We start from the raw sequence: 22,205 nt of genomic DNA on the forward strand, positions 1-22,205 counted from the left end.
TTTGTATTTATTCACTATTATGCACTTACATGTGTTTTGTAGGCAGAGGTAAGTTGAAGGTTATTTTGTTTTGTTTTGGGATTGGTTTCGTCAGGAAAATTTTGCATGCGAGTAGAAAAATATTCAAGTACAAATTCAAGAATAGAAATATCAAATCAAAGGAAGCATTGTAGAGAGACATCCTTTGAAGACATGACAACCATCTGTATATTATGAAGAAGTGTCAAGGCCAAGAGTCATCATTGTAAAGTTGTAAAAGAGTCATTTGTAAATGTGTCATCATTGGAATAGTTATTACTGTAAAAGAGTCAATCTGCCTAGAGTCGAAAAGGCATTATTGGGAGGTATAGGAATCTTTGTGAGGATGATGTCATGGTTGGGTTGTAGGTCATAGTGTGATTGGGTGTTCAATCAAAATCATTGTAAATCATATTGTATCATGGATCATTGTCCCTGGTACAGGAGTCCACACTTTTGTATTTAATTTTTGTCTTTATAGGGTGGTAGGGTGGTGCTAGGAAAGTGAATGAAGTCACCTACAGGTTGGGGTCTGTAAACAATGGTAGGGTGGTTCTAGGGCGAGTTATGGCTCGCTAGGGTGTTGGGGCATCCATTCAGTTCATTACTCAAGAAACCAGGGCATTGGGGCATCCTTCTAGTGGGAGATGGAGAGGAATACTTTCCTAGAATTCTAGGAAGTTGTTGCTTTCATTTCAGTTGGGGCTAAAGATTAAAGAATTTATTAGAAAAGTGTTCGGTGGTTTTTGACCCAAAGGGGGTTTTTCACCTAAATTTCTTGTGCCTACTGTTTTATTTTATTTACAATTATTACTTCATAAACATGAATAATAATTGAATATTAACTAATGCTTTGAAAATATTTTAAAGAGTTAATTTCTAAGGAATAATGATTCAACCCCCATCTTAGTATTTCCAACAATTGGTATCAGAGTTTGGTTCCTTCAATATTAGTCTAAAAACTGGAAGGAGATCATGGATTATACTAAGAATAGAGTCCCTTTGTCCAATGGAAATAACTATGAACTTTGGAGTGGAAGAATGCAGGTTCATTTCCTCGCGCAAGGATACAAAATATGGGAAATTGTTGACAAAGGCTTCACACCAAACTAGGATGAACAAGGTAAGAAAAATATGGTATATGATGCAAATGATAAAGATATTGTTATCGGTGGGCTTATCGAATCTATTTATCTTAAGTTATTGAGTTGTAAAACTACTAAAGCGGTATGGGGCAAGCTTGAAAATATATATGCAGGTGACTCAAAGGTGAAAGAAGCATAGATTCAATTTTTCAGGGAAAAATTTGAGCAACTCAAAATGAGGGAAGATGAAAATATTGCTGCATACTTTTAGCGTGTTGATGAAACAACAAATACATTGGAAGGTTTGGGAGAATCCATTGAAACAAAAATTGTTGTTCGAAAAATCCTCGGAACTTTACCAACAAGATTTAACCCTAAGGTATTTGTCTTGGATGATAGATCAAATATGAGCAATCTCAGTATAGATGAATTTCATGGAATTCTTACAGTATATGAAATGAGTATTGAATAAGAGGATGGCACATATCACTTAGAAACAACATTTTCTACATCCAAGAAGAATGTTAAGGACAAGCAAACTCAGGAAGCAAAAACTTGTCATTGTAAGGATGAAGAAAAGGAAGAAGAGGAAGAAGAACTCTCAGATAAAGAATTCACCTACTTCACGCGGAAAACGAGAACAGGTAAGGGAAAATTTAAAGGTAAACTTCCATTAATATGTTTTGACTATGGTGAGGTTGGGAATTTTGTAGCCAAATGTCCTCACAAAAATGAGGTTGTTACGAATGGAAAGAAAGGTCCTAGGAAGTTCAACAAGTAAGGCAAGAATAAATGGTTTAAGAAAAGTTTCTTCACCAAAGAAGATAGTTCCTAATCTGAAGAAGACAGTGATAAAAAAGAAGAATTCAATGGAAGAGTATTGTTTATGGCCAAGCGCAATAAGCAAGAGGCAGCTGACATAGAAGAATAAATGGCTGAGGTTGACTTTCAAAACGAAGTGATCAGGGTTATCAAATAGCTCAAAGCCGAGAACAAGAATGTCAACACTCTTGAAGACGAATTGAAGACAGTAAGAGAACAAGTCCTCAACCTTAAAATCAAGGTTGAAAAATACAAGCGAATTGAAGAATCTCTCAGGAAGGAATTAAAGGAAAACAACAAGGAAATAGAAGCATTGGAAGCTGAAATAGTTGCTCTACGAAAGGAAGTAAAAAATAGAAAAACTTTTCAAAACTACGCTAACATTTCAAATACTTTAGACGAACTCATCAGCAACCAATGATCATACAACGACAAGACTGGTCTTGATTATAAAGAAAAAATAAAAAATAAGTCGAGTCCTTCTATGATAATTAAAGAGGATGGATATGCAAAATCTACCAAGCAAATAGATCTCTCATCTAAATCAAGAGATCAAGACTCGCAAGAAGAGCCTTGGAAGACAATTCCTCGAAGAAGAATTCCTCCCAGGTACCAACCTATATTTTATGGTCATTGTTATTCATGTGGAAGGTTTGGACATAGAGCTGTAGAATGTCGCATGTATGTTTGGAATTAATATAATTCCAGGAGATCCTTCAGAATTGGATATTCCAGAACTCAACATAATATAAACAAACTTGATCATTTGAGAGATGATGTCGAACGTTACAAATGTAACAATTTTGGACATATGGCTAATGATTGTGAAGTTCTAGACATGTACAACTATTATCGGAAAAACCCTAGAAGTAAATTTGCAGGATCACGAGATAGACACCAAACGAAATCTTCTATGAATAACATCGAATGTTACAAATTCCATAATTATGGACACATAACTCATAGTTGCAGGTACAAGATGGAATCAACCATGAATGAAAATCTTGATGACAAGAATAAGAATATTTGGAAAGGAAAATAGGTACAAAATGAACAAGTACAAGATGAGCAAGAAAATCAAGAAGGCAATAAGGTCCCAACAATTATGCTTTCACGATTCATAATAGATTGTGAGAAATCAACAACTACTTTGGTTAATGACTTGAGTCAAGATGGTCTGTTAAATGACACACTGTTCTGAAGAATTCAACTTATCGAATCCTAGAAATTTGAAGATGAGGAGTCTATGGAACAATATATGACACGAGTCTACGATTGACAAACAAGTAGTTTGAACAAGATGGCAGTTTAATTACATGTTCAGGGGGAGAAGAATATTTGAAGCATTATAGATTCAAGAGAGGAAGCACTGACAAGAAATATCTATGTGAAAGTGGATCAAGACAATCTAAATATTATCGAGATATCTCAACAGGATAACTGAATATTCATATATCAAATCAAGTACATCAAGGAAATTCTCAATAAATTCAATATGGAATATTGCAAGCCTATACTTACCCCCATGGTAATATGTTACAAGAAGATTCATCAACGGATGTGGACCAAAGGTTGTATAGATCCTTGATTGGTAGTGTCCTATATGTGACAGCCTCCCTGCCAGATGTGATGCAGGCAGTTGGACATGTGGCACGATTCCAAGCAGCACCAAAAGAATCTCATATTATTGGCATCGAAAGGAATTCTTCAGTACCTTAAGGGTACAACAAAAAATGGTCTATGGTATCCCAAAGGAAATGATTTGGTTATCCAAGATTATATAGATGCAAATTGGTTAGGAAGTGTTGATGATCATAAGAGTACTCATGGAGAAACATTCTATGTAGGTGGTTTCCTTATCTCATGGTTAAGTAAAAAAAAAGTTGTCTTGAATGTCGTTATCCATAGCAGAAGAAAAATACATTGTGGCAAGAACTTGATGTACTAAAGTTCTCTGGATGAAGAAAACCTTGCAAGATCTTTAATTTAATTTTGATGAGCCTATTCTCATCTTCTACGATAACACCAATGCCATCCATATCTCCAAAAATCCTGTGATGAATTCCAAAACAAAGCACATTCCAATCAAATATCATTTCGTTAGAGAGTTGGTCACCGAAAATAATATCAAGATTGAATATGTTGGCAGAAAGGAACAAATTATTGACATCTTTACCAAACCATTACCTCGTGAAGCATTTGAGTATCTTCGCCAAAAGCTTCGGATTTTCCCAAGTTTTCATTAGACTCTTTCTCCTATCTACTTGAGTAGAAAGGGGGAGTGGGGGTGTGTATAGGTTTGCATGATGGTTGTTTGCTAGGGCGAGTTACCCTTTTCCATTAATGACAAAGGGGGAGAGAAGGCAATAGGAAGAGGTGTCATGATCACAGGGGGAGTACTTTTGTTTCCATCAATGCCAAAGGGGGAGATTGTTGATCAGTGATTTTCATTGATGTCAACCCAAGCAACACCAGGGGCTACCCTAATCTTACATGGTCATTTTGACTTGAAAAGTTACCCTATTCTGAGTCAAGGATCTCCTATATGGATTCTACTCGTCGATATTTTTTCGTTGATATATGGCACACCAAGTAATTCTTCATGATTTGAGAGATATTCATGTTTGAAGTTAGTAACCTTAGTTAGTGGGCTAAAACCCTATCGGGTTGTGGCATGGCACTCATAATTGGTTGTGGTCATTAAATAATCAATAATTAATAGAAAACAAATTCTCCTTAAATCCCTCCAACGTTCACTTTTTGAGGACCCTCTCAACCCAAGACATTCATATAAATAATGACCCTCATATCCGCCTCTAGTAGGGATTTTGTGGCTTCAAACAAGTAATTGTGGAATTTTCACTATAAAGTTTTTTATGTGAACCTTCAGAAGCTGAAATTAAAACCCATTTGAGCCGAAATCGTGATGAACCTCTTCACTGAATTTTAGATCTTGGTTCGCTATATGTTCGGATATATAGTTTGAGGAAGTTATGGTTTGTGCAGGATCCCGAATTCCATGTCAAATAGGTGACGTTGGGAAAATCGTCATAACTTTCTATTTGACCATTGGATTCAAATTTCATCAATAGTAACAGAAAGAAGATAGATGGTAGGTTGTTGAGTAGATTTTTCAAGGCCAAAGGTCACAACAGTGACACATGGCACTTCGTAAAAGTTCTCTCTACTAAACCCGTCTATAATCGGGTCATCATGGGAGAATGGGTATAACTCTTTTGTGAAGAATCCAATCTTGATAATACGTATGGGTTGGAAAGAGGACTCATAGGGCTACCACGGGACAGAATTTCAAACCTTGGAGATCTGAAATTACGTATATACAATAGATTCAATATCGAGATCCTTGAAGGCAAGAAAAAGCATGCATTCAAGGATCTCTGCAGTAAGGACCACACATCAACAGTCAAGGGTAAGTCTCCTAACGAAAGGTATGTATGATTAGTGTTTACATTTGAAATATGAGTATCATCTCTGACATATGTTTTTGCAAGACAACATAAAGGGTATTGATTATATCTCTATATCTCTATATGTCACAGTTAGTTTTGATACCACATTTCAGATGTCCTATGCTTGATACTACACATTTGATGCTACATCGAGTCTAGTAAATATATATGATGTTGTAGGTTCATTTTAATTGTCTTGTGATAGTTGATAGAATGATATCTTTTGTTTTACTTAGAACTTGGTCCATCACAAGTCTAGGGTTTGTCATTAGTTTTTATTGTATATATCTTTAGGTCAATTTTGAATATAGTCTTGCATAGAGTCTAGGCTTATATCAAGAGTGGGAGTCTTTGTCTACTATTGCAACAAGTCAATAAAAAAAGTGACAAGCATACATTAGGCATGCATTGTAATTTTAATTTGTTTTTATTCATTATTATGCACTTAAATGTGTTTTGCAAGAAGAGGTAAGTTGAAGGGTATTTTTTTTGTTTTGGGATTGGTTTTGCCGGGAAAATTTTGCATGCACTTAGAATAAAATTCAAGTACAACTTCAAGAAAGAATTAAAGAGAAGAAGTATCAAATCAAAGGAAGCATTGCAACAGGATATCCTTTGAAGACATGAAAACCATCCGTATATTGTGAAGAAGTGTCAAAGCCAAGAGTCATCATTGAAAAGTTTCAAAAGAGTCATAAAAGTTTCATCATTGGAAGAGTCATTATTGTGAAAGAGTCAATCTGCCTAGAGATAAAAAGGCATTATTGGGAGGTATAGGAGTCTATGTTGGGATGATATCATGGTTAGGTTGGAGGTCATAGTGTGATTGGGTGTTTGGTCAAAATCATTGTAAATCATATTATATCGTGGATCATTGTCCCTGGTATGAGATTCCACACTTTTGTATTTAATTTTTGTCTTTATAGGGTGGTAGGGTGGTGTTAGATAGGTGAATTGAGTCACCTATAGGTTGGGGCCTCTAAACACTTCAGGGTGGTAGGGTGGTGCTAGGGCGAGTTGTGGCTCACTAGGGTGTTGGGACATCCATTCAGTTGATTGATCAAGAAACCATGACATTGGGGCTTCCTTCGAGTGGGTGCTGAAGAATAATGATTTTCTAGAATTCTAGGAAGTTGTTGCTTTCATTTCTATTGGGGTTGAAGATTAAATAATTTATTAGAAAAGTGTTCGATGGTTCTGGACCCAGAGCAGGTTTTCCACCTAATATTCTTGTTCCTACTGTGCTCTTTTATTTACTGTTATTACTGCATAAACATTAATAATAAGTGAAGATTAACTAATGCTCTAAAAAGATTTAAAAGTGATAATTGCTAATACTGATTCACCCCCCCTTAGTATTTCCAACAAAGTGTGATTCATTCAAATAGCGATGGAGACCAAAATAGAAGTTCCATTCCATGGTTACTAACAGAGTAACAAATAAAGGATGTAAAACATGTCATTGAAAAAATTAAATTTCCCACTCGATTTTATTCAAACATAACTTGAATATCCTAAAAACAAATGGTGAATTAGGTAGGGTAAAAACTCATGATCGAGATACCTTGATTAAGGTAATAATTTAGGTGTACATTTTTGTACATTGGTGAAACATGTTGTTAGGGTTGTTTTTTCTACTATTCTAGGAATTAATAATGATTGTTTTTTTTGTTACAATATGTCCTACCTATATCTCTCCCAAACAACTTTGACAAAAATGTCAAATAAGTTATATATCATCTTTGAAAATACACGAGGTAAGTGGAAATTTATATGAAAAGTGTAATTTGTTAATTTTTTCACACAACTTATATTTGACTGCATGTGTTTTACTTGTAATGTACTTATACGTGCTTTTTTGTTCAAACCCGTGATTTGGTTGTATCAATTGTAGATGGTTTTCATCTAAAGAAATCAATAAAGAATAAATAAAGTATTAGAGGTGATACATTCCTCATATAATGTTTGAAATACAAAAGTATCTACCTCTGCTATTTTTCAATGCACAAGAACACTACCTCATACACCTAGTTAAGGAGATTGAGAAGTGTGGACCTACACACACACGGTCAATGTCGATGGTTGAGAGGCACTTGAAATCATTGAAGGATTTGGTTAGACAAAGAGCATGTCTTGAGGGTTCTATGGTAGAGGGATATATGGTATATTAAACTATGGTTTATATTACTCTATATATTCCTAAATTCGTTGCAAGTAACAATGTGGATAAAGTTTGGGATGTCAACTCCATCAACAAATTTAAAGGGAAGCACCTATTGGGGAGAGGTAGAATGAGGAATGCGACATGTAAGTAGGTTGTGGAGATTTATAACACATTTGAATTTTTGGTTTTATGTACATAATACTTATTTAATTTTTAGTCTTCCTGCATAATCCATTATTATGAAGGTATACTAGGAAACTAGTTATATTATGTCGTGGAGGGGATGTTTTGTTACTTGCGGAAAACCATTCTTTCCATATTTATATGGGTTTTGGTAATGGAATAAGTAGCCAGGATAAGTTGATGGCATGCAAGTCTCTTCTTTTATTTTCACTAGAGCGGGGATGTATCTCATTGCAGGTCTACGGGGACTCCAATTTAGTTGTAAATTGGGTGAATAGAAAACAATCTTGTAGGAATATATATCTAATGCATGTTTTGGAAGAAGTTTTTCATCTCAACACTATTTTTAATGATTTTAAATGCTCTCATATTTATAGGGAAAATAATAAGATCATATATTCCTTATCAAAAGCAGGTATTATGTTGCAGTAGGGGCTTTGTTGACTTGATGAACACAAGGGTGCATAAGCCTTTTAGTTTTACCATTTATCAATTTGTATGTGATGTGCTAAAAATAACCCTCCTTACATTGCCCTCCATTATTGATATTTTGTCTCTTGTTGGCAGTGTAGGCACATACACATTTTTTCCGCTACAATTATGTTTTGGTTTTGTGTTGATACATGGTGACATGCATTGTATTTTCTTTCTGCTATCGACCTTTACATGTTGAAAATAGAAACAAGAAATGTTAAAAATAGAATCCAAAAATTCCAATTTAATTTGTGCTTGAATTAAATTTTAATTCTTTTCTCATATCAACTTGTAAATAGTTAATTAAGTTTAATTAACTTAATTAACTTAGGAATTTTGAGTTGGAAGTCTTTCTGAAGTCATGTATATGTTCTCCCTATATTATAGGGGTCCAAGATGAGTTAAGTATGAGTTGTAATTAGCTAAATTAGTTTATTGAGTTAAGCCTAGTTAAATTAGTTCCAAATTGTTTGAGGAACTAATAGTGAGTTAACAGTCAGTTAATGCATTAGTGCACTCAATTAGTGCTACTCTAGTTAACTAAATATTCCCTCATCTGAAACAAATGCATGTCGATTATGAGAAAGACCCAGTTGAGACCAGAGTGCAGGGACAATGTACTATTTGTTTTAAATTTTTTTGAGTTGCACTGATAGTGCATGCATTCAGGAACTGAGGAATTTCCCTTTAAATACATACTAATTCTCTCAGGAATTGTGCAAATAATTAGAAGCTTGGAGGCTTGGAAATTTGGCTAAGTATTGGCCAAAGGAAGTCATCAGATGAAGGATAGGAAGTACTTGTGCAGGTTAAGCTCAAGGTTGAGCAGAGAATATTGTATTTATCCAAATTCTTTGACCAAGGGTGCAAGGAAATAAGGTGCTTGGAGAGTAGAGAAGAGACCTGGATTTGGCTTGAGCTTGCTTGTGAGCTGGGAGATTGATTTTACTGAGTGCTGGGATTGTTCTTGTGAGAACAAGCATTGTATTATCATCTTGGATTTATGATTAATGCAATACAGATAGTGGGGTTTTGAGCTGTGGCTTTCCCCAAATATTTATTGTGTTATGTTCCATTGATGTTCTTCCTCTTGTTGATTATTGTTTTTCTCGATCTTTATTTACTTCCACTATAAATAGTAGAAGTAGATTCTTGTCTCTTGTTTTAGTAGATTACATGAGCTTGTGAATCTACAAGATTTTCTACATGGTATGAGAGTTGGATTGTTTTTTTGGACCGTGAGTTTTCAAAGAAGATCAGGAAATTTTTGTGCAACATTTTCAGAAACAAATAATCGATCTGGATTTCATGCAAAAACATACCCAAATTAAAAAAAAAAAATCGGCCGAATCGGGGTTCGGATGAGGGAGATATCAGTGATTTAAAATTAACTCTTTTTCTAGAAAATTCTATGACGACGAGACAGAGGAAGACATGGTGAGTCTTGTTCTTCTTGGACTTCCAAAGAGTTGGCATAGTTATCAGGACTCTATCAATGGTCAGGAAAAGATGCCATATTGGGAATGAATATGGTCGTATTTGATGCAGGAGGATATCAGGAGGAACACCAGAGATGGGACCTCTTCCAAGGAAGTGGAAGAGGACTTTTCCTTAGAGAGTAAGGAAAATAAGGCCAAGGGAAAGAAGTCCCAAGGTGAGGAGGGCAGAAAGAATATGGACTTGACAAAATTCAAGTTTTTTCACTATCATGAGCATGGGCACTATGCCAAGAACCGTCCATAGAAGAAATCAAGCAAGAAGGAGCCAACAGTAGTGGCAACAGGTGAGGCTCTAGCTTCACAATTCGAACTTAATTTCCCTCTCATTGCATGCATGGTCAACACTGCCATGGGAGGCGTGTGGTAACTTGATAGCAATGTGTCATTGCATATGATGGGGAATAGAGATCTCTTTAGTTATTTTGAGGAGAAAGAACTCAAGCTGAACATAGAGTTTGGAGATGACAAGAGGTATAGAGCTACCAGGATCAGTACAGTTACCTTTAAGAGGGAGTTTGACTCCCCTCCCAGGATCACATATGTGATGTATGTTCCAAGACTAAAGAAGAATCTTGTTTCAGTCACAATATTGGAATATCATGGCTATGATGTGGTTTTTAGTAAGGGAATGGTTTTCCTTAGACACATCACCACGGGACATGTAGAACAGATTGGTGCACAGGTTAAGAACCTGTGTGCTCTTGAGGTTCAAGATGCATGCAAAGCCTTGAGGAGCAAGGCAAAGGTTAAAGACTTGGTGGTTGAGAGGGAGAGTAAATTACCTCTCTACATGAAGCCCTAGAAGAAGCCTTGGAAGTAGTTTTAGGAAGTTGTAGAGCATCCACAACTTGAGAAGCTGAGAGGAGACCGAGTGGAGAGATCCACTCAAGTAGAGAAGAAGTAGTCTCAGACAATTGTGGAGAAACCACAATTGGAGAATTCGAGAGGAAACAAAGTGGAGGCATCTGGTAATGTAGAGACCTCCAATAAGAGGAAATTTCAAGCCAAGTAGGTAGAGGGATCACATGCAGCCATACCTCCAAGTGTGAGGTGGGTAGATTTGAAGTGATAGTCCCAAGAGGGCTAAAATTCGGTAGGGTCCACTAAGTGGTTTTATCTCATGGATCGTACCTTCATACAGGAGACCAAAGTAGATAGTAGCGAGAGGAATCAGTGGGATTGATGCAGTCAGAGTTCAAAGTGACAGAGGCTAGAGCACTAAGATACTAAAGAGCGTAGAGAGGGTTGATACCAAGTTCCGAAAGGTAGAGTTAATAGAAGCGCAATGTTTTTAGTTGAAAACGGTAATAGTAGTCAGAGACTTTGATGACAGAGGCATCATTCTGATTCAGGTTGGATGTTTTTTTGTTTCTGGAGTTGTTGGAGCTACAACACTTGAGAGAAGTGTTTCATGCACAACATTCCAAAGGTTCAGGATCGGGACCGAGTTGAATTCCTTTCTTGTTTAGAGGGAGCGTTGAAAATAACAACAAGAAATGTTAAAAATAGAATCCATAAATTCCAACTTAATTTGTCCTTGAATTAAATTGTAAATATTTTCTCATAACAACTTGTAAATAGTTAATTAAGTTTAATTAACGTAGGAATTTTCAGTTGGAAGTCTTTCTGAAGTCATGTTTATGTTCTCCCTATATTATAGGGGTCCAGGATGAGTTAAGTTTGAGTTGTAATTAACCAACTCTGTTTATTGAGTTAAGTTCAGTTAAATTAGTTCTAAATTTTTTGAGGAACTAATAGTGAGTTAAGGGTTAGTTGATGCATTAGTGCACTCAACTAGTGCTACTCCAGTTAACTGAATATTCCCTCATTAGAAACTCATGCATGTCGATTCTAAGAAAGACCCAGTTGATACTAGAGTGCAGGGACAATGTACTATTTGTTTTAGATTTTTTTGAGTTTCACTAATAGTGCATGCATTCAGGAACTGAGGAATTTCCCTTTAATACGAGCTAATTCTCTCAGGAATTGTGAAAAGAATTAGAAGCTTGGAGGCTTGGAAATTTGGCTAAGTATTGGCCAAAGGAAGTAATCAAGTGGAGGATAGGAAATACTTGTGCAGATTAATCTCAAGGTTAAGAAAAGAATATTGTATTTATCCAAATTCTTTGACCAAGGGTGCAAGGAAATAGGGAGCTTAGAGAGTAGAGAAGAGGCCTATATTTGGCTTGAGATTGCTTGTGAGCTGGGAGATTTATTTTACTGAGTGCTATGATTTCTCTTGTGAGAAAAATAATTGTATTATCATCTTGGATTTCTAATTAATGCAATACATATAGTGAGGTTTTGAGCTGTGGATTTCCCCAGATATTTATTGTGTTATGTGTCATTGATGTTCTTCCTCTTGTTGATTATTGTTTTGCTCGATCTTTATGTGCTTCCGCTGTAAAGTGTAGAAGTAGATTCTCATCTCTTGATTTATTAGATTACATGAGCTTGGGAATCTACCAAATTTTCTACATTACATCCTTATTTCATGTGAATTCTAGGAACATGTTTCATATGACTACATTTGATGGTAGATGATTTTGAAATATGCTTTTGTTTGAATTGACATATTTTTGTTGGATATAAATGTAAATGGAATTACTTATAAGCCTTTATTTGATTTCAGACCTAAAATAGACTCTTGGGTGTATCTGGCTAATCTAACTCTATCTGCTATTGCGGTAATAAAGTTCGATTTTTTTCCACAGGAAAAAAATACAATTGGACAAAAGTGGGATGCAATACATTTATACATTGCAAACGATATTGATTGGATGAAGTTATGCATTGATCGATGTAAATAATCTAACGATGATAATTTTTCATGGGGTGGTGTGGCTACATTGGTCAAAGAAGACAAATGATGCAGTGAAAGAGATACCACTCTTACAGAGAGGGAAACTGATCTAGCGAATGGTTTAAGAGATAAACAGGCAAGCATATCTACCCATACTATTTTTTTTAATATATATTGATGTATATGGACTGTTTTTTTTATTTTTTATTTATTTTCGTAATTTCTAGATATAAATATGTTTATGAATTGAAAATGATTTTTTTAGATTATTGACGTATATTTTAGTTGAAACACTACAAGGCTATGCAGCATAATGGCCACAAATTTCGCATCAAAAAGTTTGATGAAAATATGAGAAATTATGATAGTGGGATTATTGTAGTATTTGAGGTTACTAATGTTTCCTATAGAAGTGACCATCACCTAGATGTCACTGAAAATTAATACTATGGGTATGTGGAAGATATACTTAAGTGTGACTTTAAGTCCTTCAAAACAATTCTGTTTGATGTCAAATGGTACATGCTATGAATAAATGAATGTGATCTTAATAGAACTGTTATTGAGCATGCTATTGGATTTACGATGGTTAATACAAGGAATATTGAGGCAAGATGAGAGCCCTATGTTCTTCCAAGCCAATGTGAACACATATTTTACTTGGAAGTTCATGGTAGAGCGGGTTGGTAATATTTTGTTAGATATGATCAAAGAGGAAGATCAGTAAATTATAATGTAGTGGAAGAAGATGATATTGCAGAATAAGATGGTGTAGAGGAGAAATTAGTTGATGCATAAGACAAAGACATCAAAGAATTTCAATAAGATGTTAATAGAGACAACCTTTTGGACAAAGATGATATTGAAAATGTACTATCAGATAAATAACTTGAAGAAGTCGAACCAAATAAAAGATAAAATGTTCCTCATGATGATATAGACGATGATATGATTGGAATTGGAAACATTAATGATGATGTTGATATTGCCAATCCTTTCAACATCAATTCTAAACTAGATGATACAAATGTTGACGTGGAAGAAGAATAATATTAATGATATCAAAATGTTGGAATGTACGAGATATGTGTTTATATGTTTTCAATTAATTTGTCCTCTTTCATTTACCTGAAACTTTTGTTTCCTTAATTTGTAGCTATGCTTGATTCTTACTATGTTTCTTTCAAATATTTTATAGTAGATAAATTGGGTATTAGGGAATTGAGAGTGGTGTTGGGGGGTAGGGGGGACGGGGGAATGGGCTATATGAGCTTCTACATGTGGTTTGACTTGGTCAATAGAGAATATATTATTCTTCAAACAAAGAGAAGCTCATTTAGGTTTATACCATAAGCTCCAATTGGTCGAGTACCTCTCATTAAAACACCTTAATTTTCTATTGAGAGGTCACAAGTTTAATTCTCTCCATGTTCTTTGGGTAGGTAAATGTTCAATTCACTTATCTTTTACTAATAAGTGGAAATTATGCTTTGATTAATTGACCCTGCATAGATGGGTTTGTGAATGATGTCAACATTGATTTTTTTTTTTTTTTTAATTTAATTTAATTTTTTATTTTTATTATTATTTATTATTTATTATTTATTTATTTATTTTTATTTTTATCTTTTTCAGTTTGCACTTGTATGTAATGAAATTTGTCATAGTTATAAATCCTAATGAATTTAGTGTTCTTCAACTCTTACTTTTATCTATCTCTCTTCTCACCCTATAATTTCTCAAATTTTCTCTAAAATTGATTGATCACTCCAATCTCTACTTGCTAATTGTAGTAGCATGAATCCTTTTGCATGCTACACCCAATGACTCTACTAGGAATGTAACAACTCAATGTCGAAAGTTCATGTAATAAATGTTAATAAAGGAAAAATAAGACCAAGACCATGGGACATGTATTCCAAGATGAATGTTGGGAAAAATGTCCTATTGAGTGTCACTTTTAGTTTATTATGACTAAGGAAATTGGCAAAGGCATTAACAAAGGAAAAGAGGCATTAATTGGTATTTTATTTATTAAAATAAAGGAAAATAGGAGAAAAGGGATATGAAGAGTCACATGTTTGCATGAGAGGACATTGAAGGAAAAATAGAGGAAAATGAAGAAAATAGAGGCCTCAATGATAAAAAGGCTTCTAAGGATTAGTTAACTTCCTTTTGTCATTTGTGATTTGCAATTAGTTTCAGAAAGAGAAGGGCACCAAGAGGAGAAAGCAAGCAAGCAAAGGAAAGACAAGGAAGAAAAAGGAAGGAGAAGGAAAAGGAAGGAAGGTTGGATCAAGTAGCTTTAGGAGGAAGATTTTGTAGGTAACAGGTTGATTCAGATGGCTCTAAAAATGCTCAGAATTCAGAAGTGGCTTTGGAAAATATCAAAAACCAAAGTCATTGAATTGAAGTGGAACTAGGATCAGATCAAATATCTCGATGCAAGATTTCCAATCGTGTGAATGACACTTCAATCCGAGTTCGTATATGAAAAATATGGTTGGTCAAAGTTTTGGTCAAACTAGGCCCAATGGAAACCATAAATGAGGCAACAATTTGGAATTTACCAGTGCACGAATTTCGGCTGCCAGAATTGGTAAAATTTTTTCTTAATTAAATTTTCTGGGGAACCCCGACAATTATGTTGAGGGCTTTAAACAATCATGTTTTTAAAATGATAAAAAACTAATATTTTTGGGGTGGCAGGCCATCGACCCCACGAATCCCCCAACGACTGCATTGATATCTATATCTATATCTATATCTATATATATATATATATATATATATATATATATATATATATATATATATATATATATATATATATATATATATATATATATATATATATATATATATATATATATATGTATACATATACATATATGTATACATATATATATGGGTTGGGGCTCGCAGGTTTGACCTGGGACCCTGCCCAATACCCGAACAACACACCATATATTAAAATGGGGCCGATGGGGTTCGAACCCGCCCGACGTGTAGGCTAACCGGCCAACAGGCAACCCGTAAAAAAATGCCAATGAAAGTTTTAACGACCACCAAAAAGAATGACCAATGCACCAATTAAAACCAACTACTTACATTTTTTGGGAGGCTGCAGTGGTTTGAGCCCAGGCTTGCCCCCTCCCAATTTAGTCGTGCCACCAATGTGCCAACAGGGCCACCATTGGGAACTAGACAACAAAACATTACTTAATCCATTTTTTTCATTGCCCAGGCAGTGGAGGTTGAGCACGAGGGCCGAGAGGGTGGAATCTTGACACACTGGCCGTGGTGGAACGATGCCTGACATGTTTTTTGAGGCATAATCTTGTAGGAATATTCTTTGATGCTTGAGGAATCTTTATATTCCCTTAGAGGCGGAATGATGTTGACTTTATAGTAATTTTTCTTAGAATTTCATAAGGAGTGCAATGGTATGCTTAGAATTTTCATCTGAGTAGTGGATTTTTCGCCCATCTCTAGGAAGGAATATTTGAGGGAATCTTCAAGATTCCCTAGGGTCTAGATTTTGATGGTGTTATATAGGGGCCAATTTTATAGTAGTTTGACATGATTTCGCACCACAAATTCAACAATGATGTCTGTTTCCACAACGAAGCTTTGATTTTTCAAACCATTCTAGAAAATGGAGGTATAAGGGTCATTTATGTAACTGATTGTAACTTATTTCTGTTGCCATTTAATGAAAGAGGCCTCCCCACATTGAGTAGGGCCCAAAGATGTAGCCCACATTGGGTGAAATCTGTCATCAAATTGTATGGTTCCTTTGATCTCATAGTTTCTTTTGATATCCACCTCTTTCATGTCTTTATATTACTTGGTTACATGCTCTTTTAAATGAAATTCTATATGCATACTTGAAGTAAAAGATTCGGATCGTAGGTTGCATGTGTGATTTCGTAGTCGGTTTGTGAATGCATGGTGAATGCATTTGTGTATTTTCTTATTTTGTTGTCATTGGCATGTGTTTTTCCTAGTGTGCTAGGGGTTTAAGCCTTGCCTTTCCATTTTCGGATGGACATGGTGTGATGGGATTATTTTCTAGTTGAGCTTTGGATTCTCGAAAGGTTTTAGAACCAGGTGAGGTGGTCTTATGAAAATTCCCAAGGATTGGGGGTGGAGGTGTTTTAATCTCCAAGAATTCCTCAATAGGTGGGTGGAGATAGGAAAATTCCTCAAGGTAATGGTGAACAAACTCTGAGGCATCCAAGCTTGTTTATGGGCTCAGTGATCTCTTGACTGGTTTTGGCGATATCATGGGAGCATGAGGATCGAGGTGGTTTAATCTTTGGGAAGCCCTATTTTTTTGTCTTGAGTTCCCACATTCATGCTTGGAATATGGCACGAGGGTGATTAGCTGAAAGATAGATTTGGTTCAACCCAATCTATGGTCAAGTGGTATGTGGAAGTCCCTAAATTGGTTGGATTTTGCATACGTTAATAAGAGATATTTTCCTATCGTAATCTATGAGCAATTGTACTTGTTATTATGATGATTTGATGGTAGTTCTGTCATGGTTATTAATATGGTTATATGATGGTTATAAGCATGTACTGTTAATGTTCTCTAGCTATGTCTTGTTCAAGATTTGATAAGTATCTGATGGTTAATGAGTGCATGGGATAACATGTGTTATTGTAGTTATTATGAGAGGGGATTAGACCTTCTTGGTGATTCTCAGATAAGTTTAAGACTCCTATTTTTAGATGTGCATTCATGACCTGTAGCTTACTTATTCACCAAATGTTTGACAAAATGAATGTAATGTATAGACCTAATTAGGTCAATTCCTTGCTCAAGTTTTGTATGTTTAGCATTGTCCTTATGTCATTTATCATTTTGAGAAGTCTTAGGAAGTTCTTGGCAGGGGTCTGGAGGTTGGCTTGGAATTGTGGCTAAGATCTCGTGACCATAGGTATTGAACTAAGGATTTTGGGTTAGAACCACACTTAGGTAGGCTTGTGCATACATTTGGAGGGTCAAAACCGCACTCATGCATGCATGTGCATGTGGTTGGGGTGTTAGGTCACTAAAAAGTAGTCTAGCTTAGGGTTGGGTCACCTAGGGTGGTTCTTTGACCCCTGAGCATCCTTAAAGCCCTATAGGATGTAATTTTGTGGTCAGTAAGTCTCATTGGTAAGCCTTACTTCCATAAATGAACCTTGAAGGTAGGGACATGTCATAATAACTCTTCGTCTCGTGTTTACCCTAATAGACTAGTGAAATTATGTAAATGTGGGAGGGGTGATTATAGGGCGGTATCAGAGCTTCCAAGTTCAAACACTTGGACTAGATATGATTATGGTTAGCCCATTTATCTGAATGTATATGGTTATGTATGCATAATAGGTCATACATGCGTCGTGGTGGTCATTATATATTTTGTGTCATCATGATGTTATTGGTATGTTATGATGCTAATATGTTGGCTGAGATGGAGAAGGAGATGCTGATTACTAGAGCAAGGTTGCAACACTAGACCTAAAGGTAAAAGAAGATCATCGTACAATTTTGTATGTTTGACATGAAGGTATGGTGGTTTTTATATGCATTGTCTCTATATGCATGGCATTCATTGTGTTGTTGTTGTGGTTACATGCATGATAGATGCTAGTTGGTCAGTTCAGTCATATGCACATGTGTAAGATATTCATGTATGGTAGCAACTTGTTGCTATATGTGTTGCGGTCATATGCATGATGAGTATGTTCATTGCAACTAAGATATTTATGTTATAGGTATTGTGCTAATATAGATTGTCCTGTGCAGATGGTTATGGTTATGATGTTTAGGTATTAGTCGAATATACTTGTGATATTGTGTTGCACTAATCTAGACTGACATGTGTAAATGTGATAGCCTCCCTTGAGATACATTGAGGTATGAGTTTGATTATGTCATCTATTTGGTTTATCTAACATGGGATGTTAACAAGTTGTTTGAATGTTTGATTAAGTGCATGTATGAGAATGTGTCTATAAGATTGCATGAACTAATGACCTTGTTTTAAGACGGTTGTACTAACACAATATCTGCTGAGACAACTGATATTCACTTGAGTGCAAGTGAGTACTAGTTATAGCATTATGAATAATGATTGTGAGTTGATTGTAGATTATGACATGGTTGTTAGTCTTGGTAAAGGATGATTTCAAATTAGTAGACATGATGTCTTGATATTTGGAACATGTGGCTGATGTGTGAACAATTGTAGGGAAACATGCTTAGTATTGACATGACAAGGTATCAGTTGATTTTTTTATATAACTAATAGATGGGTGATGAGATAGCACATAATAAGACTCAATTGTAGCAAGGAAAAATGTAAAAGAAAGGAATTGGGTGAGAATTCCTTTGGCTATGTTTAGAAACTGCAATTCCAAACGAATAAGTGCTTTGCATGAATGCAAGAAGTCTTATTAACTTTGATTTTGTCTAATAGTATATAGATATGTGCTATAATTATGAACATGTATTTGATAGGTAAAGAAGCTGGTTTAAAATTATGGCTAGACTCGTCAAGGAGTTGGAGTCTGTTGAGAGATGATACATGTACGTGTTTAGTCATAGGTCAACATGTTGGGTACAACAAGGTAAGGTAACCAATATATTATTATATTTAGTTATGCACTAATAGTTATGTGTTTACATTAGTATGATGCAAGGAATTACATGGAAAAAGAGACTGCCATAAATTTTGAAGAAGGCTCAGGTTGAGCTTTCCCTTGGAAGCATTGGGAACCCATGGGGTTGAGTCATGGTGTTTCTTGCTAGCATTTGATTTGCAGTTTTGTTTGTTTCTTGTTCTTGCTTTTTATGTTTGAGGGTCTTGGGAATTGGTTGGGGAAAGAGGAAAGTTAATGGACCCCGGGGAGAGATGAATGAAACCCAATAGGTAATGTAAGATCTAAATGAAGCTTGGTGTATGTATAAGGATAGTTGAAGGCAAGAATATGATAACCAGTTGGATTGGTTGGGTCCATTGGTGTAAATGGATGGTGGCAGGACAATCATGAGAAAGGTAAACAAAAAAGGTAAAATAAATGGATTTGAGGCATCAAATGCATTGGCTATGTTGGGAACTACTTTTCCTAATGTAGTGCATGTTGTGTACGAATAAATGGAGTTCTCTTAGCATTGACCTTATGATATTTGGTAATTGTGTTATGATTATGATTATGCTAATGTCTATATATGTATATATGTATGTACGTATGTCATTGTTTAACAGGGTCGTCAGGAAACATGATTTTTTTATGTTAATGTTTATATGTATACATGTATGTGTGTATTTCGTTGTTTGACAAGATCGTTATGGATCATGCTTGTGGAGGAATGATTGGTTATGTAGGAGAATGTCATGAAGAGGTTCTTAGTTTCATGAGGAATCAAGTGGGAAGAGTATCCCTGATAGATCTATGAGGTTAGTATTGTGTGGACATGAATTGATATTATGTGCTTATACTATGCCTATGTTTATGTTATGGATAGGTAATGTTGAGGGATACAAAAAATAAATGAAGGTAGTGTGCTCTATGGCATGATGGGAAAACCATAGATAGTGGAAAGACACTAGAAGAAAGATTTCTTGGTAGAGATAGTGTGGTACTTAGATGTACAATATTGGTGTTGTGTACATGTTGCATATGCGATGTTCTGAACATGTTGTATATGCGGTGTTGTGTACATATGGTGCTGTGTACATGTTGTATATGTGATCCTGTGTATATATGGTCTTGGGCACATGTTGTATATGCAGTGCTATGTACGTATGGTGTCGTGTGCATGTTGTACACATGCTAGGTGCTATGTACGTGTGGTGTTGTGTGCATGTGGTGTTCTATACATGTTGTACATGTGGTGTTGTGTACATGCCATGCATGTGGTGCTGTGTACACATTGTGAAAGTGGTTTTGTGTACTTGTGGTATTATGTACATGTCATACATGTTGTGTTGTGTATATGTGGTATTGTGTTACAAGTATGGTGTAGCCGTTGTGTTGCGACATGTGTATTTGTTGTGTTATACTATGTGTACATATATCTATTTTGTTGTACACCAAGTGTAGGTGTATGTGTTGTGTTGCACACCGGGTGTAGGGGTATGTTTCGTGTTGCACACTGGATGTAGGTATATGTGTGGTGTTGTACACTAGGGGTAGGTGTATGTGTCCTGCTGCACACCGGGTGTAGGTATATGTGTGGTGTTGTACACTGGGTGTAGGTGTATGTGTTGTGTTGTACACTATGTATGTGTATGTGTTGTATAGTGTGATGAGACAGGAAGGTATGGGACTATCTGAGCCCTTACTATTGATATTGAGGGTTTAGGCAGTTTAGTATTTGGAATCCCTTGTTGTTCCTTATTGAGGGTTGATGAGATTTAGTCTCTAGATTCCCTTGTTATTGCTATTGAGGGTTGAGGTGGTTTAGTATTTGGATTCCGTTGTTGTTACTATTAAGGGTTGAGGCGGTTTAGTCTTTGGATTCCCTTGTTGTTGATATTTAGGGTTGAGGTGGTTTAGTCTATGGATGCCCTTGTTGCTGATGTTGAGGGTTGAGGTGATTTAGTCTCAGGATACCCTTGTTGGTGATATTGAGGGAGGTGACAGTTTAGTCTCTAGATTCCCTTGTCTCTTTAAAGAGAAGAGAAGGAACTGGGTGCTTCCCAGGTTTGGAAAACCACTCCATTGTGTATATGTTGTCAAATAGAAGAGAAGACATTGGGTGCTTTCTGATTTTGGAAACCGATTCAATGTGTGTATGAAAAGGAAAAAGAACAAAGGAAGAAACAAAGGAATAATTTGAAATATAAGTATCCGTATTTTATTTTAGTTTTTAATTATGCATGTGACCTATGCCTTTGATTTATGATAGTTACATGTTATCTATGATTCTAATTTATGATGGTTTCATTCTGAGTTAACTGGATGTGATATGTTTATACATGATGATTTTATCAAAGAGCTATTTTGAATTGTTGTGACAGGAAGTAAACAAAATTTCAAGCGCACCTTATTGATGGGCCACCAATGAGGTATGATCTAAATTAATTTCAATTCCCTTTTAGTCTAATGGAAATTATGTGCTTGGTAGAGGAAAGTAGGGAATTTCCTAGTTTGGGTGGTTGAAAATGACTGTAAGAATTCGCAACAACGGTAAAAATGATTGGAAGAGGTAGAAGTATGATGGTAAAGCATTCAGGAACAGGGCCATTTTGGGACACTAGTACCCAATAGTGTCCATTGATTTCCATGAGAATGCTATGACCAATATGATGGTTTTAAGGTAGGTATATGCCTTGGTTTTTGGACCTTTCGATGCAAGGAAAACTTTCCAAGGGATGGATCACCCAAGGAACTGTGTAGTAGAGAAGGGGATGTTGGGGAACTTGGAAGGTGAGTTATTGCACAGAAGTGGGTGAATGGACTGCCCGAGGGACTATGTATCAGAGAAGGAAAGGCCATGGAATCAATTTGTTTTGGTCATTAGAATTTCCAGATGGAATTAGAAGAACATTGGGAGTGTGCCTTGGAACAATGAGCTAGTAACTATTCATTGAGGGAACAAGTAGCTTAAGGATCGTAGTGCTGGACATTGGATGCAAGTTGACTTTGGAAATGGATTTTGGACTTCTTGGGAAGGAGGTGAAT

The sequence above is a fragment of the Pinus tabuliformis genome, chromosome X (genome assembly GCF_031772625.1).
Source record: "Pinus tabuliformis cultivar Carrire ecotype Pingquan chromosome X, CPIR1, whole genome shotgun sequence".
In the NCBI taxonomy this organism is placed as follows: Eukaryota; Viridiplantae; Streptophyta; class Pinopsida; order Pinales; family Pinaceae; genus Pinus; species Pinus tabuliformis.